The sequence below is a fragment of the Scyliorhinus torazame genome, chromosome 17 (genome assembly GCF_047496885.1).
Source record: "Scyliorhinus torazame isolate Kashiwa2021f chromosome 17, sScyTor2.1, whole genome shotgun sequence".
Lineage (NCBI taxonomy): Eukaryota > Metazoa > Chordata > Chondrichthyes > Carcharhiniformes > Scyliorhinidae > Scyliorhinus > Scyliorhinus torazame.
This window is the reverse complement of record NC_092723.1, coordinates 164,525,512-164,539,835: the sequence shown is the minus strand read 5'-3', so window position 1 is coordinate 164,539,835 and position 14,324 is coordinate 164,525,512. Positions and strand designations below refer to the sequence as shown.

General features: G+C 48.5%; 1 long non-coding RNA gene across 5 annotated transcripts in view; it reads left to right on the top strand.

Moving 5' to 3' along the window:
- Positions 1–14,324, top strand: part of LOC140394360 (uncharacterized) — a 50,274-nt gene that overhangs the window by 20,540 nt on the left and 15,410 nt on the right. For 3 of the 5 annotated variants that reach the window (XR_011935860.1, XR_011935862.1, XR_011935861.1), the window contains exon 2: positions 13,578–13,782. This is a non-coding gene — a long non-coding RNA (uncharacterized lncRNA). Of the gene's footprint in view, positions 1–11,523; positions 11,654–13,577; positions 13,783–14,324 lie in introns of all 5 variants that reach the window. The other 2 variants (XR_011935858.1, XR_011935859.1) reach the window with 1 other exon arrangement.

The window sequence follows — 14,324 nt, the reverse complement described above, 5'->3', positions numbered from 1 at the left end:
CCCAAGGTTTTTGTTCCTGTTCCAGTGCCTCCCTGTGTTTATCCCAAAGGCTTTTTTCAGACGGGTTAACAGGAGTATAATGGGGTTTGTGTGGGCGCGAGGGACTCCGAGGGTGAGAAGTTGTTCCTGGAGCGGAGTAGAGATACGGGGGGGCTGGCGCTGCCCAACCTCTGTGGGTACTACTGGGCCGCCAATGCGACGATTGTGCACAATTGGGTGATGGAGGGGGCTGCATGGAAGAGGCTGGAGATGGCGTCCTGTGTGGGCACGAGTCTGGGGGCGCTGGCAACGGCGCCGCTGCCGCTCCCTCCAGGGAGGTATACCACAAGCCCGGTGGTGGTGGCGGCCCTCAAAATGTGGGGGCAGTGGAGGCGGCATAGGGGGGAAGTTGGGGCCTCGGCGTGGACCCCATTACGGGGGAACCACTGTTTCGCCCCAGGAAGAACAGGTGGAGATTTTTCAGGGTGGCACAGGGCAGGGATACGAAAGTTGGGGGACCTGTTTGTGGACGGGAAGTTCGTGAGCTTGGGTGAGCTGGAGGAGAAGTACGGGCTCCCACTGGGGAACACCTTCGGGTACTTACAGGTAAGGGCGTTTGCCAGACGGCAGGTGGTGGAATTCCCGCGGCTACTGCCACACACAGTACAGGACAGGGTGCTCTCGGGGGGGTGGGTGGGAGTGGGGAAGATCTCGGAAACGTAGCAGGTGATGCAGGAGGAGGAGGCCTCGGTGGTGGAGTTGAAAGGTAAGTGGGAGGAGGAGTTGGGAGAGGAGATCGAAGAGGGGACGTGGGCAGATGCCCTAGGGAGGGTGAACTCTTCCTCATCGTGCGCGAGGCTCAGCCTCATACAGTTTAATGTGCTGCACAGGGCACACATGACCGGGACAAGGATGAGCCGGTTCTTTGGGGGTGAGGACAGGTGTGTTAGGTGCTCAGGGAGCCCAGCAAATCACACCCATATGTTCTGGGCATGCCCAGCGCTGGAGGAATTTTGGAAGGGCGTAGCGAGGACGGTGTCGAGGGTGGTAGGATCCAGGGTCAGACCGGGCTGGGGGCTCGCAATATTTGGGGTGGCAGAGGAGCCGGGAGTGCAGGAGGCGAAAGAGGCTGGAATTCTGGCCTTTGCGTCCCTGGTAGCCCGGCGGAGGATTCGCCTTCAGTGGAAAGATACGAGGCCCCCAAGCGTGGAATCCTGGATCAGCGATATGGCGGGGTTTATTAAATTGGAGAGGGTGAAATTCGCCTTGAGAGGGTCGGTACAAGGGTTCTTTAGGCGGTGGCAACCGTTCTTAGACTTTCTGGCAGAACGATAGACATTGGTCAATGGCAGCAGCAGCTCGGGGGGGAGGGGGGGGTTTACTTTATTTTTGTTGATGTTATTTACACCTGAGGGTCTGAGGGGGTGTATACACCTGTTGTGTTAAGTCGGGGTGTTAATGTTAATTTATTATTTAGGTAGGGGGGGGGAAGGGTTTGGGGGGTTGCTTTTTTAGATTGTGTTTTGTACTTAACCCTGTTGGGTTCTTTTTTCTTTCTCATTTTGTTATTGATATTTTATGAAAACCTTTAATAAAAATTATTTTTTTTTAAAAAAGGAGCAGAGCTATCCCATAGAGTCTGTTAACAAAAAGGAACTTGAACCTAAAGAAGGATTTAGAAGTCACAATCTCGATGGAATTAGCAGCCAAGGAAGCCCAACAATTAATTTTGAGCAGGAAAATCCATTAAAAATCGGTATTGATGTAAATGTGCAATAAAAGGGACAGACAGCAGACTTGTCCCTGCACGACATTAAAGGTAACTGCCAGCTCTAATGGGGATAACCTGGCTGGAGAGAATCGAGCTAAACTGGGCCGGGGTGAATCTCACGTCAGAGTCTGAAGCAGGTCTACCGTAGCTTTTAAAGAAACATGCCATTGTCTTTAATGGAGAGGTGGGAAGCATGGAAGGGATGTCAGTCAAGCTAATGATTAAGGAGGGAAACCAGGCAAGATGCTGAAAGGCTCGGTCAGTGCCGCACGCCATTAGTCCTAAGGTCGAGGCAGAAGTAGAGAGGCTGGTCAAGATGGGAGGGGTCCTCAAACTCGTTAATGCCCGTTAATAAGTGATTGGGCCACGTCAATTATGCCCGTGATGAAGAAAGATGTTTTGGTATGAATATGTAGATTTTAAAGTCACTATCAATCCACTACTGTGTGCAGAGCTGTACTCTCTGCCTTTAATTGATTATTTACTTGCTGCCTTGGCTGGCGGCCACATTTCAGGAAAGTTGAACTTAGCCGAGCTTATCGCCAGATAAATGTCGATCCAGATTCACAACAATGTTTGACAATTGTAACTATTCAGATATTGAAGATTTCCATTTAGCAACACGTCCTCACTTGGGATTTTCCAACGTGCCTTGGATCAAATTCTAAGCAGACTCGAAGGAGTCCAGTGCTACTCAGGCAATATCCTAGTTACTGGAAAGAATGAAGAAATTTAGATGTTATACTCCAAAGACTATAAGAGTATGGACTACGAGTACGGAAAGATAAATGTGAATTCTTCAAATCTTCGATGGAATACCTGGGGCTTGGGTATTCCAATATAGATGCAAAGGGACTGTACAAATCACCTTCAAAAGTAAAAGCCATACTGAGGCACCTGAACTCCAAACGTAAATCAACTTTGTTCGTTTTTGGGTTTGTTAAACTTTTATGGAAGGGTTGTCCCTAATCTGGCAACTATTCTCAAACCTTTACACAACTTATTGTGTCAGAACAGGAACTGGAAATGGATTGGATCAGTGCGAGAAGGCCTTTGTACAAGCTAAAGAGGCACAACTAAAGTCAGGAGTCCTGATACACTTTGATCTGAAGTTACCCTTGCAACAGGCTTGTGACACGTCACCTTATGGGGTGGGAGCAGTGGTTTCTCACACAATACCCAATGGTGAAGAGAATCCAATAGCGTTTACATCAAGGTCCTTGAACTAAGCAGAAATGAACAATGCACAGATAGAGAAGGAAGCTTTAAGCATCATTTTCAGAGTCAAACGTTTTTACCAATACCCATCTGAAGGGAAATGTACTAAAGATCATCAGCCAATGACAGCGATACTTGAGCCGCACACCGGAATTCCATCTCTAGCAGCCAGCCGGATGCGGAGAAGGACATTGCTGTTGTCAGCACGCGCATATACAATAAAATATTGTCAATCAAATCTCCATGGGAACACTGATGGACTGTCTGGATTACCTTTACCTAACGAGTCATCAATGAATAGTTTGAGTGATAACATTTTCTATTTCGAAGATGTCAATAACACTCCTGTAACTGCATGTCAAGTTAAGAAGTGGGACCTCCAGGTGCGGCTATGCAGAGCTAGGTCGCATATTCGGTAGCTCACGCTTGGAACGGACTTTTGGGCTCTTTACAGAGACCCCACAGCATTTGTTTGACATTTCCGAGTGTGGGAAGAAGACTGCAACATTCCCCTGACAGTGTCCCCCAGGAATGGTATGTCTTTTGGTTACCAGACCCGGCAGAAACAGTAAAAGATTTGGCTGTAACTGCAGGGGAGAGAGGGGTCTCTTCCAGCATGCAGGCGGGGGAAGGGCAAGCTTAAAGCTGCAAGCTGGCTTGAGGGCCTCTATGAAAGGTGAATTCTAGCAGCAGAGGGAACAACTGTGAAAAGATCTACCAAGGCCATTGAAGAAGCGGGGACGAGGCTTCCGGTGGTGGCCATGGAGGAGTAGGTCGCGCATTCGGCAGCTCCCGTCTGGAACGGACTCTCAGACATTTTTCAGGAGTTTCCATAGACTTTTTGGGGCAGATTGGTGAAGTGAACACTGCCAAAGGATTCCCTCTCGAGACTTCCGGTTGCGGCTATGCGGAGCTAAGTCGCACATCCAGCGGCTCCCGCAAAAACGGACTTTTGGGCTCTTTTCAGGGCCCCTAAGGGCATTTTTTCGACGTTTCCCGGTGTGGGAAAGAGTTAATAATAGCTCCCCGTCAGTATATGGCTTTAACTAGGAGCGGGGCGACAAAAAAGGTGGTGGTGGACCAGAAGAAGGAAGGAAAGAAGGAAAAAATGGCGGCGGGCAGAAACCCGGCAGCATGGAGGCAGTGGGCGGAGGAGCAACAGGAGGGTATCCAGCGCTGCCTCAGAGAGATGAAAACGGACTTGCTAGAGCCGATGAAAGGTTCTATTGATAAGCTGCTGGAGACACAGACGGCCCAGGGGGTGGCGATCCGCGAGGCTCGACAAAAGATCTCTGACAATGAGGACGAGATCTTAGGCCTGGCGGTAAAGGTGGAGGCGCACAAGGCGCTCCACAAGAAATGGCAGGAGCGGTTCGAGGAGATGGAGAATCGGTCGAGGCGGAAGAATCTGCGGATTCTGGGCCTCCCGGAGGGGCTGGAGGGGCCGGACGTGGGGGCCTATGTGGTCACCATGTTGAACTCGCTGATGGGAGTGGGGTCCTTCCAGGGGCCCCTGGAGCTGGAAGGGGCCCATAGAGTGTTGGCGAGGAGGCCCAAGGCTAACGAGCCTCCGCGGGCGGTGCTGGTGCGGTTCCATCGGGTCGTCTATCGGGAGTGTGTGCTCAGGTGGGCCAAGGAGAGGAGCAGCAGGTGGGAGAACGCGGAGGTTCGGATATATCAGGACTGGAGTGCGGAGGTGGCGAAGAGGAGGGCCGGGTACAATCGAGCGAAGGCGGTGCTGCACAGGAAGGGGGTGAAGTTTGGCATGTTGCAGCTGGCGCGACTGTGGGTTACCTACAAGGACCGGCACCATTATTTTGAGTCTCCGGAGGAGGCGTGGACCTTTGTTCAGGCCGAGAAGCTGGACACAGACTGAGGGTCAGGATGGGCGATTGGGGACTGCGGTGGATATGTTATGCCTATTTTTGGTTCGGCGGGGGGTGGGGGGGGGGGTCTTTGCATTGCTTTTGGTTTCTTTTTCTCTGTGTTTTTCTCTTTCGGGTTGGGGAGGGTGGATGGGGCGGGTTGGGCACTGTTTTAGTTGGGGGGGGTGGGTTTACTTTATTTTTGTTTATGTTATTTACACTGGAGGGTCTGAGGGGGTGTATACACCTGTTGTGTTAAGTCGGGGTGTTAATGTTAAATTATTATTTATGTATGGGGGGAGGGGTTTGGAGGGTTGCTTTTTTAGATTGTGTTTTGTACTCACCCCTGTTGGGTTCTTTTTTCTTTCTCATTTTGTTATTGATATTTTATGAAAACCTTCAATAAAAATTTTTTAAAAAAAAGTTAAGAAGTGCACAAGGAATAATCCACCACTGTCAGATGTTGTGGACATGGTATTTCATGGCAAGACTGTGGGACTAAAGCTGGGGTTGAAGGCACACGTTACCCAAAGAACTATCCATACAGACTGGTTGGCACGGCTGGGGAATGAGGGTCGTCATTCCGCCATTGTTATGAAACGTGTCATGAAGGCCATTGTGGGATGGTCAAGGTGAAGGAGATAGTCAGAAGCTATTTTTAGTGGTCAGGGCTCGATCGCGAAATCAACGTGAAGGTGGGCTTGTGTTCGGCTTGTGTAAAGGTTGGAAACCTGACGTGAGTAGTGCCATTGCACCCATGGAATGGCCAGAAGGACCATGGAAAAGAGTCCATGTAGATTATGCTGGAACATTTGAAGGACAAATGTTTCCGTTGCGATAGACGTGCTGTAGAAATGGTCTGAATCCACCATTATGAAGACTACATCCTCAGAGAGAACAATAAAAAGGCTGGGTGAGATTTTTGTAAGATTCGGTTACCTTGAACAACTTGTTAGTGATAACGGACCACAGTTCATTTTGCATTAATTCACAAATTATCTCAAGGAAAACGGAATCCAACACATCCGATCTGCGCCTTTTCATCTTGCCACAAGTGGGCTGGCTGACGGTTTTGTTCAGACACTGAAGAATTCATTGAAGGTAACTCGCGAGCAAGGATCATGGTCAAAACAACTGAGCCAATTCCTGATGTCATACATGAATGCAACACATTTGACAACCCAAAGTTCTCCGGCAATGCTCATGGTGAAATGTCAGTTACGGACAGAGTTTGATCTGCTGAAGCTACGTAAGACTAGAGAGTTTGCTCCGAGGAAACAGCAAAGGTTTTGCGACATGAGAACAGGGCTAAACTCCATGTTTTTCGGAAAGGTCAGGAAGTAGTGACAAGGAACTATACCACCAGTGAGAAGTGGATACCTGCCATTGTTTTCGCACAGACAGGACTGGTTGCCGACACCATTCAAACCCGGGACGATGTCGTGTGGAGGAGACATGCTGATTAACTTTTAGCAACTTCAACCTGAAGTGCCTCCAGAGTCCCCCACTATCGTTGATGGCTGCCTTCAGCCAAATCGATTCACTCACGTCATATCAAGAAACTACTGAAGGATACAGCAGGGGCTATGGGCCCTGACATCGAAGGTAGTGAAGACTCCGGTATGTGCTGCGCCCCTAGCCAGGATGTTCCACTACAGCTGCAACAATGGCATCTGCCCAGCAATGTGGAAAATTCCCCAGGTGTATTCTGTCCACAGAAGGCAGGATGAGTCCAAGGCGGCCACCTCATTGGTCAATTCCCGAGCATCATGGAGGGTGTGGTCGATGGTGCTATCAAGCGTCGCTTAACCTGCTCACTGACGCTCACTTTGAGTTCTTCCAGAGCTGCTCAATACCTAACCTCTTTGCCAGTTGTAGTCATGCCTAAAAAAGAAGGGAGATGGATGTGGTTCTTCGAGGCCAATTGATGCATGGCAGCAACTCACCAAATCTCCTTCCATAGCACCTTCCAAGCCCGCAACCTCTACCCTCAAAGGGCATGAGAGCACCACCACCTGCAGATTCCCCTCCAGGCCACACACCATCCTGACTTGGAGCTGCATTGCCGTTCCTTCACTGTCGCTGGGTCAAGGTCCTGGAGCTCCCTTCCCTCCAGCGCTGTGTGTATCGACACAACCTGGACTGCAGCATTTCTGAAGGTGACTCACCACATCACAGTAAGGACAATGCAGAATGGGCAATAAATGTTGGCTTATTCGCAACACCTGTAACCTGTTAACTGTTTTTTTAAAACCTATTCATTATACCAAGTGTTTTAACTTGTTATTCTGTACTAAATTACATATATATGGACGGCATGGTAGCACAGTGGTTAGCACTGCTGCCTCACAGCTCCAGGGACCCGGGTTCAATTCCAGCCTCGGGTCACTGTCTGTGTGGCGTCTGCACGTTCTCCCCGTGTCTGCGTGGGTTTCCTCCGGGTGCTCCGGTTTCCTCCTACAGTCCAAAGATGTGCAGGTTAGGTGGATTGGCCATGATAAATTGCCCCTTCGTGTCCAAAAGGATAGGTGGGGTCACTGGGTTATGAGGATAGGGTGGAGAGATGGGCTTAAGTAGGGTGCTCTTTCCAAGGGCCGGTGCAGACTCGATGGGCTGAATGGCCTCCTTCTGCACTGTAAATTCTATGATTCTATAACTAGAACAAGTTTTTCAGAGACCGAGTCAACCGAGAGTCTGTAACAAACTTTGCCAAGTAAAGACCCAGACATCCCTGAGAACCTGACAATATCAGAAACAACCGCAGAAGGCAGTACCGAATTGAGGACATTTCAACTTTGAGTCCCCCTCCAAACACCACGTCGACTCCGGTTGACACAACTACAGACAAAGTCCAAACTTAACCTAAAACACCAGAAGTTGCAGTCAACATGAATAAGCAGATGCCTGAGGTTCATCCACAACCACACAGAAATCGAGGTTCTCCGAAATGTCTAACATATTTACTGTTATTATTTATTAATTGTTCATGTTGTAAATTTTCATTGTTAATATTGCAGAAACCTGTATAATAATAATCATCTTTATTGTCACAAGTAGGCTTGCATTAACGCTGCAATGAAGTTACTGTGAAAATCCCCTAGTTGCCAAATTCCGGCACCTGTTCGGGTACACAGAGGGAGAATTCAGAATGTCCACATTACCCAACAGCACGTCTTTCGGGACTTGTGGGAGGAAAGCTGAGCACCTGGAGGAAACCCACGCAGACACGGGGAGAACGAGCAGACTCCGCACAGACAGTGACCCAAGCGGGAAGCGAACATGGGACCCTAACGCTGTGAAGAAACAGTGCTACCCTCTGTGCTATCGTATCACCCGAATGGAAAGAGGGAGGAAATTGTTGGGTATTCATGTTTGTTCCAAGTTGGAAAAACGTCACTTTAAGAGTCTGATCACATGACGTATTGATGACATCATCAGCCGTTTGAACGTGCAAACGGGCAGTCTATCCTAACAGCCTGTAGAGTAAATACTTTTCCAATAAAGCTCCTGTTTGTTTGTTCCTTCATGGTCTGCAAGCCTATCCTTGTGAATGTGAATGCATACCAAATCGTGTTTCGCGGCCCCAAAACTTTGTTCATCCGTGCATTAGACTCTCACATCAAGCGGTTACACTGTTAAACTGTCACCGTTCCCACGTAGAAAGCACTCACGGCACATGGGCCATCTCTCCACATGCGCAAATTCACCCTTTGTGATTTCACCCGACACGAGGTTTGTCGGTACAGAATCTGCATGAGCAACAGGATTTGACCATAGTCCATTGGAGCATCAGCGCTTTGCGTGGAAGACCGGGAGTGCAACTCCGTCCCCTAGTCCTCTGAGCCAGAGGGGACAGTGCTATGGGGATGTCAATATGAACAACCTCTACTCATGTTCTATGTCTGGAGCCTGGCACTGTTGCTAAATCTATCAAGCAACGCAAGTTCCAAAGTGTTTATCAGTGGCAATGGACTCATAATTGAGTTCAAGGTCTCCATATAAATTCTGTACTTACTATAATTGTTTAATACTTCCTCTAGCCACCCTCAAGTGGCAACATGCCCAGAGGTGAGTGACAAAGTCTTTCAGAGGTTTGTTGTTCTGGAAATAGATCTGTAAGTGCTTGCTGCCAAAATGTAATGTTCTGCACCGTATCTCAAAAACATCGTTCTTCCAAAGTGGGTGCCCCGTATGCCATTGTTTCGGTTTAATGTGTGCCCTCCTATCACTCCTCATTCCTTTCTATATTTGGATGGTCAGGTGGGAAAGAGGAGAAAGAGGCTTTGCCAATGTACGGATGGCTTTATCGGCCTTGGATTTTCCTTTCAGACCTGTCCTTGCCTCCCATGTACATCTGGCCCTTTTGAAAGGAACAGTTATTTTTGTCCCTTTTGAAGAGCGAGCTCTACAGTCCTGACGAATTCCACTGTTCTTGATTGGGAATGAATCAGATGCAAAGCCCTTTCTTACAATTCCTCAGGCTTACTTCGGTCGTTGAGCACTTGTATGTGAAAATAATATTTTGGGATGCAGTATATGAGTAGTTTCAGAGGCAACATATATGGTGAGTGTAGTTTGTGGGAGGAACAGGTGGCTTTTGCCCTGAGGTTCCCCAAACTCTGCAGCACTGGGGGGGTTTCCTCATGTCTGGGTCTGTTACAGACTCATTGATTGAGAGTGATGTTTATGATTAGTCAAAAGCTCCATTATTGTTATATCATGGGACAACTAGGAGGGTGGATGACAAGCTAGATGGTTCCTGGCCTTTTCTGATCCAGTTACTCCAATATATCCTATCATGAGGGTGTGCCAATGGATATTGATGTTATGCGACAACACGTCCTCCATTAGACAGATTAACTACCCTCTGAGAGAAGAAATTCCACTTCATCTGTGCTTTAAGTGGGCGGCCCCTTACTCTGAGGTCATGCTCTCTGGTCCTGAGCTACCCTGTCAAGCCCCTGAGAATCCTATCTGTCTCAAAAGGTAGGTCACCCCTCATTCTCACTGTGCAAATGCAAGGCTTTCATTAGTTGGATGGATCATTCAAAGAGCTGGCACAACCGCAATGGACCAAATGGCCTCCTCCTGCACTGTACAATTTGCACTGTACTTGGTTAAGGAGAATACTTTGGCCAGGGTATTAAATCGCAACCTTATGCTTTAGAGGGTGGATCTCTGCTTGTATGATATCATATTTTAGAAGCTCCAGCCACAGACTGTCTGTTATTTCTGTTTATGTTTCAGTGATGATGAGAGGTCAGCGATGAATATAATTCCTAGTTGGTTTTAGTGTAGCTCATATTCTGAGCCCAGGCTGCTGTGCAGAGTTGCTATTTATTCTGGCATGGTCTGGGCTGGCTGAATGTCTTGACCTTACTTCGGGGTGAACTTGAATCGAGTTAGGAACCTCTTGAGGCCGACTGATATACAGTGGTACCTCCTTCATAAAAGCCTGCGAGTCTCACCTTATAAACAAGATTCATTTTTCAAAGTTGTGGGGATGTGAGCATTGCTGATAATTATTATTTATTACCCGTCCCCGGTTGACCTTATGGAGATGTCGGTGATCCACTGCAGTCCGTATGGTGCAGGTACCCAAACAGTGCAGTTAGGGAGGGGGTTCTAGGGTTTTGGTACAGTGTGGGTGAAGGAAGGGTCGATATAGACCATGGTCTGGATATTTCGTAGCTTAGAGTGGAGCCTGCAGGTTGTGGTATTCCCACGTGCCGATGCCCCTGCCCTTCTTGGTGGCAGAGGTTACAGGTTTGGAAGGTGCTGTTGACTTGATGAGTGGCTGCAGTGCCCCTTGTAAATGGTACATACTACTACCACTGTGCCTCGCTGGTGGGGGAAGTGAATGTTGACGGTGGTGGGTGGGCTGTGGATCCTATCCCTTTAATGCAAATTATTAGTTGGCCTATGGTCAAGTTGTTAGACCAGGGTCAAAAGATATCAAAGTCCAACATAATGTGCCTCAGTGGAAAATGGGCAAGGTTCTCTGGCTGGCAAGGCTGAGCAGAGACAGCAGATCACCACCACCTTGCGACCTGATTAGCCGTCTGATGCAAGGCTCTTCCAGAGCAACCCAGAAACCAGAATCATTGCTTCTGCCACCCATGGTCCATTGTATCACATTCCTTGTGGCAGCAGCATGGCTCTCACTGTGTGCAAGCTGCACGTTTGTGCATGGATAGCAAACGGGAATCATCGGGCACATCGTCCGCCTATGGCCCTCATTGCCCTTTAGTTTGCTGTGCCATCGCTTGCTACATGACCACTGCCAGGATCCCGGGCATTGATCTGTCTGACACAGTGCCTGTGGTCAGTATGTTGACTGAGTGGAAACCGATTTGGTCCAGTTGTAAGGCGGAGTTGACATGAGGCATACACAGACACGGTTAACAATGTTTAAACTTGCTTCCGGCATTGAGATCAGATGCCTGAATACTGTATTTTGAATAAAAGGCAGAGCCAATGAAAATGCTGACTTCGGAGCAGTAAATCAGTGCAATAATACCATGACTGAGATTTTCGAAATAGAGAGCGGATGTGTTACGGTGCATTATAAAACACAAATGTTTTTGGGTGTTTGCTCTTGGACTGATATATTATGTGGGGGATTAAAAATGAGATGACTCTCGGTGCACTTTCAATTGTGCAACATCACAGCATTGTAATTGTTTCCAGATCGCTGACTCGCTCCGTTTACCAGCAACCTTCATTTCATTTCATTATCTTCACTGGATATGTCATTGTTTGGGGCAACTAACAATTTGTCTTGATCATAAGATGAACATTCATGGCGAAGGTGAATGAGGTAAAAAGAATTATCAGTTTGAACAACAAGTCTGGCACTTTTAACAAACTATCTCAAGGCACTTCACAGAAGCATTGTCAAAGGCCGGGTTACAGAAGGAGATATGAAGATGGGTGATGTAGGTTTTAAGGAGTGTCGTAAAGGAGGGTAAAGAGCCTGAGGCATTCGGGGAGGGGGGGGCGGGGGGGGGGGGGGTTCGGGGGGTTGTTTCCAGAGTTTAGAGCCCAGGTGGCTGAAAACACAGCCACCCATCAGGGAGCAATGAAAATTGGGTTTGCTGAAGAGGCCAGAACTGGAAGGGTTTGGGGGCTGAGGGAGGTTAGAGATGGAGGAGGCCGAGACCATGGAAGGATTTGAAAACAAGGGTGAGGATTTTGAAACTGGGCTTCACAAAGATCTTCTTCAATTAATCTTAATGTTGAGTTCTTTAATACTTGAAGGGAAAACATTGACAGGCCTTTGGGGAAAGAGCAGAGGTGGGGGTGGGGGGATGGGGGCAGGCATGTTGGTTCATATGGCCAATTTCAGTGCTGTACCCTTGTATGATTCCAGGTTTTAACAGTGCTATCAACTGTCCCATTTCACATGCAGATGTGCTTTGTGCATTTTTAATTAGATTACTCAAATGCTTTACATCTGCTCTGAGGTTTGCTCTGGACTCAGTTAATGGAGTTGTAGCTGAACATAAGAGTATAACTGGCAGGCAGACTAGTGAATTGGCAATGGGAAAGGTTTGGGGGTGAGGCCTTGTGACGTCAATGGCAAGCTGGGTTATGGCAACTTGACAGACTGGTCCCACTGGTCTATCTCCCGCCTATTCCCTCAGTCATCCTCCTGCTTTGCCTGTGACCTCTGCCTGCATAAAACCTTTCCGAATTTCCCCCGATGAGGGCGAGTGAGTTAAAATGCCAGCTGAGACGGGCATTTAAGCTCCGGAAACTCTCTTCAGCGCCTGTCTTTCACTCAACTCAAATTTTAAGAATTGGACATTTTCTCTCACTGTGAGGGGCAGGTTTTCACAGCAATAGGTCAAAGGGGGATTTCAGGGGGCTAAAATACCAAGGGATGGAGTTAGTGCTGCAGCTGCCTAGAACACTGGATAGGCCACACTGGGGGAAACTACATTCACTTCTGGGCCCTTCACTTCAGGAAGGAGATGTGGCACAGACTCACCAGAATGATGAGGGGGTTAAATATGAGCAAGGTTGTGTAGACCAGGTTAGTATCGTGACGAGCTTGGATGGTTAAGTGGGGATCTAATTAATGTGTTTAAACTGATTGAAGGATTTGATAAGGTAGAGAGAGAGACCAGGGGTTGAATTTTCTGGTGGGCATCAGGAGCCGATGTGGTGTTTTTTTCATTTTCTTTCCTGAGATTTGGCTATCACAGGCAAGCCCAGCATTTGTTGCCCGTTGCTAATTGCCCTTGAGAAAGTGCTGGTGAGCCACCATCTTGAACCGTTGCACTCCAGCTGGTATCTGTCGCAGGTTGGAATGATTTGCTCGGCCATTTCAGGGGTCAGTTAAGATTCAACCACATTGCTGTGAGTCTGGAGTCACATGTAGGCCAGACCGGGTAAGGGTGGCAGATCAAAACATTTGTAACAGGAGAAGCATGAAATTGATACCCAATTGCTCTCCATCCCATCTCCTCTGCGCAGGAAAGGTTACGGTGCAACGTGAGAGAGACAGGGAGAGGGGTGGGAGGGGGCCAGCCTGCCCTGAGCAACCTTACGGAGTTTGGGAGGGGGCAGCCCAGCTGGCAGGGGAGGAACTGGACTGGGCCCACGCAGACGGAGCGGTTGGGAGGGTGGCCTCCATTAGGATCCATGCATAATGTAGTCACACAGAAATACATGGTCATGCATTCCTCCATGTTGGAGGCAGCTCACGCAGTCACTTACTCTCTCCCTCTCACTTACAGGTGCCAGCAGGAAGAGGGGGGGGCCGGAAGAGGAAGCCATGTCTGGTACTACCTCCAGCCCACATCAAGCAGAGGGGATGGAAACCCGCAATTGAGTGCTGTCTGAGAATTGGTTCTGACCTGTGCAGGCATGAAGGTGTGCATGGGGAAGATGATGAATGCCATGGAGAACATTATCCAACACAGCGCTAAGTTTCTGCCATGGGTAAGCTCTTGCTGTTGGTATGTGAGAGGGGGACAGGCACCTTGCCCTCACTCCAGGTGCCCCTTCTCCTCAAGAGGTTAGGCAGGTGCCAGTTTTTCTGGCGTAAAAGGCCACAGTTTTCACGGCATAGTCCTTGAAACGGAGAATCCAGCCCCCGACCTTCACACATAGGGTATGGTGAACATCTGTAACCTTCTCCCCGCAAAAAACAGTTGAGGCTGGGGTCAATTGGAATTTTTAACATTGACGTTGATAGATTTTTGTATGAAAGGATATGGAAGCAAGGTGGGTAAATGGAGTTATCTGCGACCCTAGCTGAAAGGTGGAATAAGCTCCAAGCTGAATGTAGTCCTCTTGTTCCCGTGTTTCATGCACCGAGCAACGTGGGAAATGCTTTATTTGGGCTGAATGGAATGAGGGGGTGGGAGGAATCCGAAGATCAAAAGAGTAAAGGAAGGGTTAACTGGACAATTCCAAATACTGACCTGTTGAACTTGCCACAGAGGATGATGCACGCCTTTGTTCTCGAGCTCCCCTTGTGC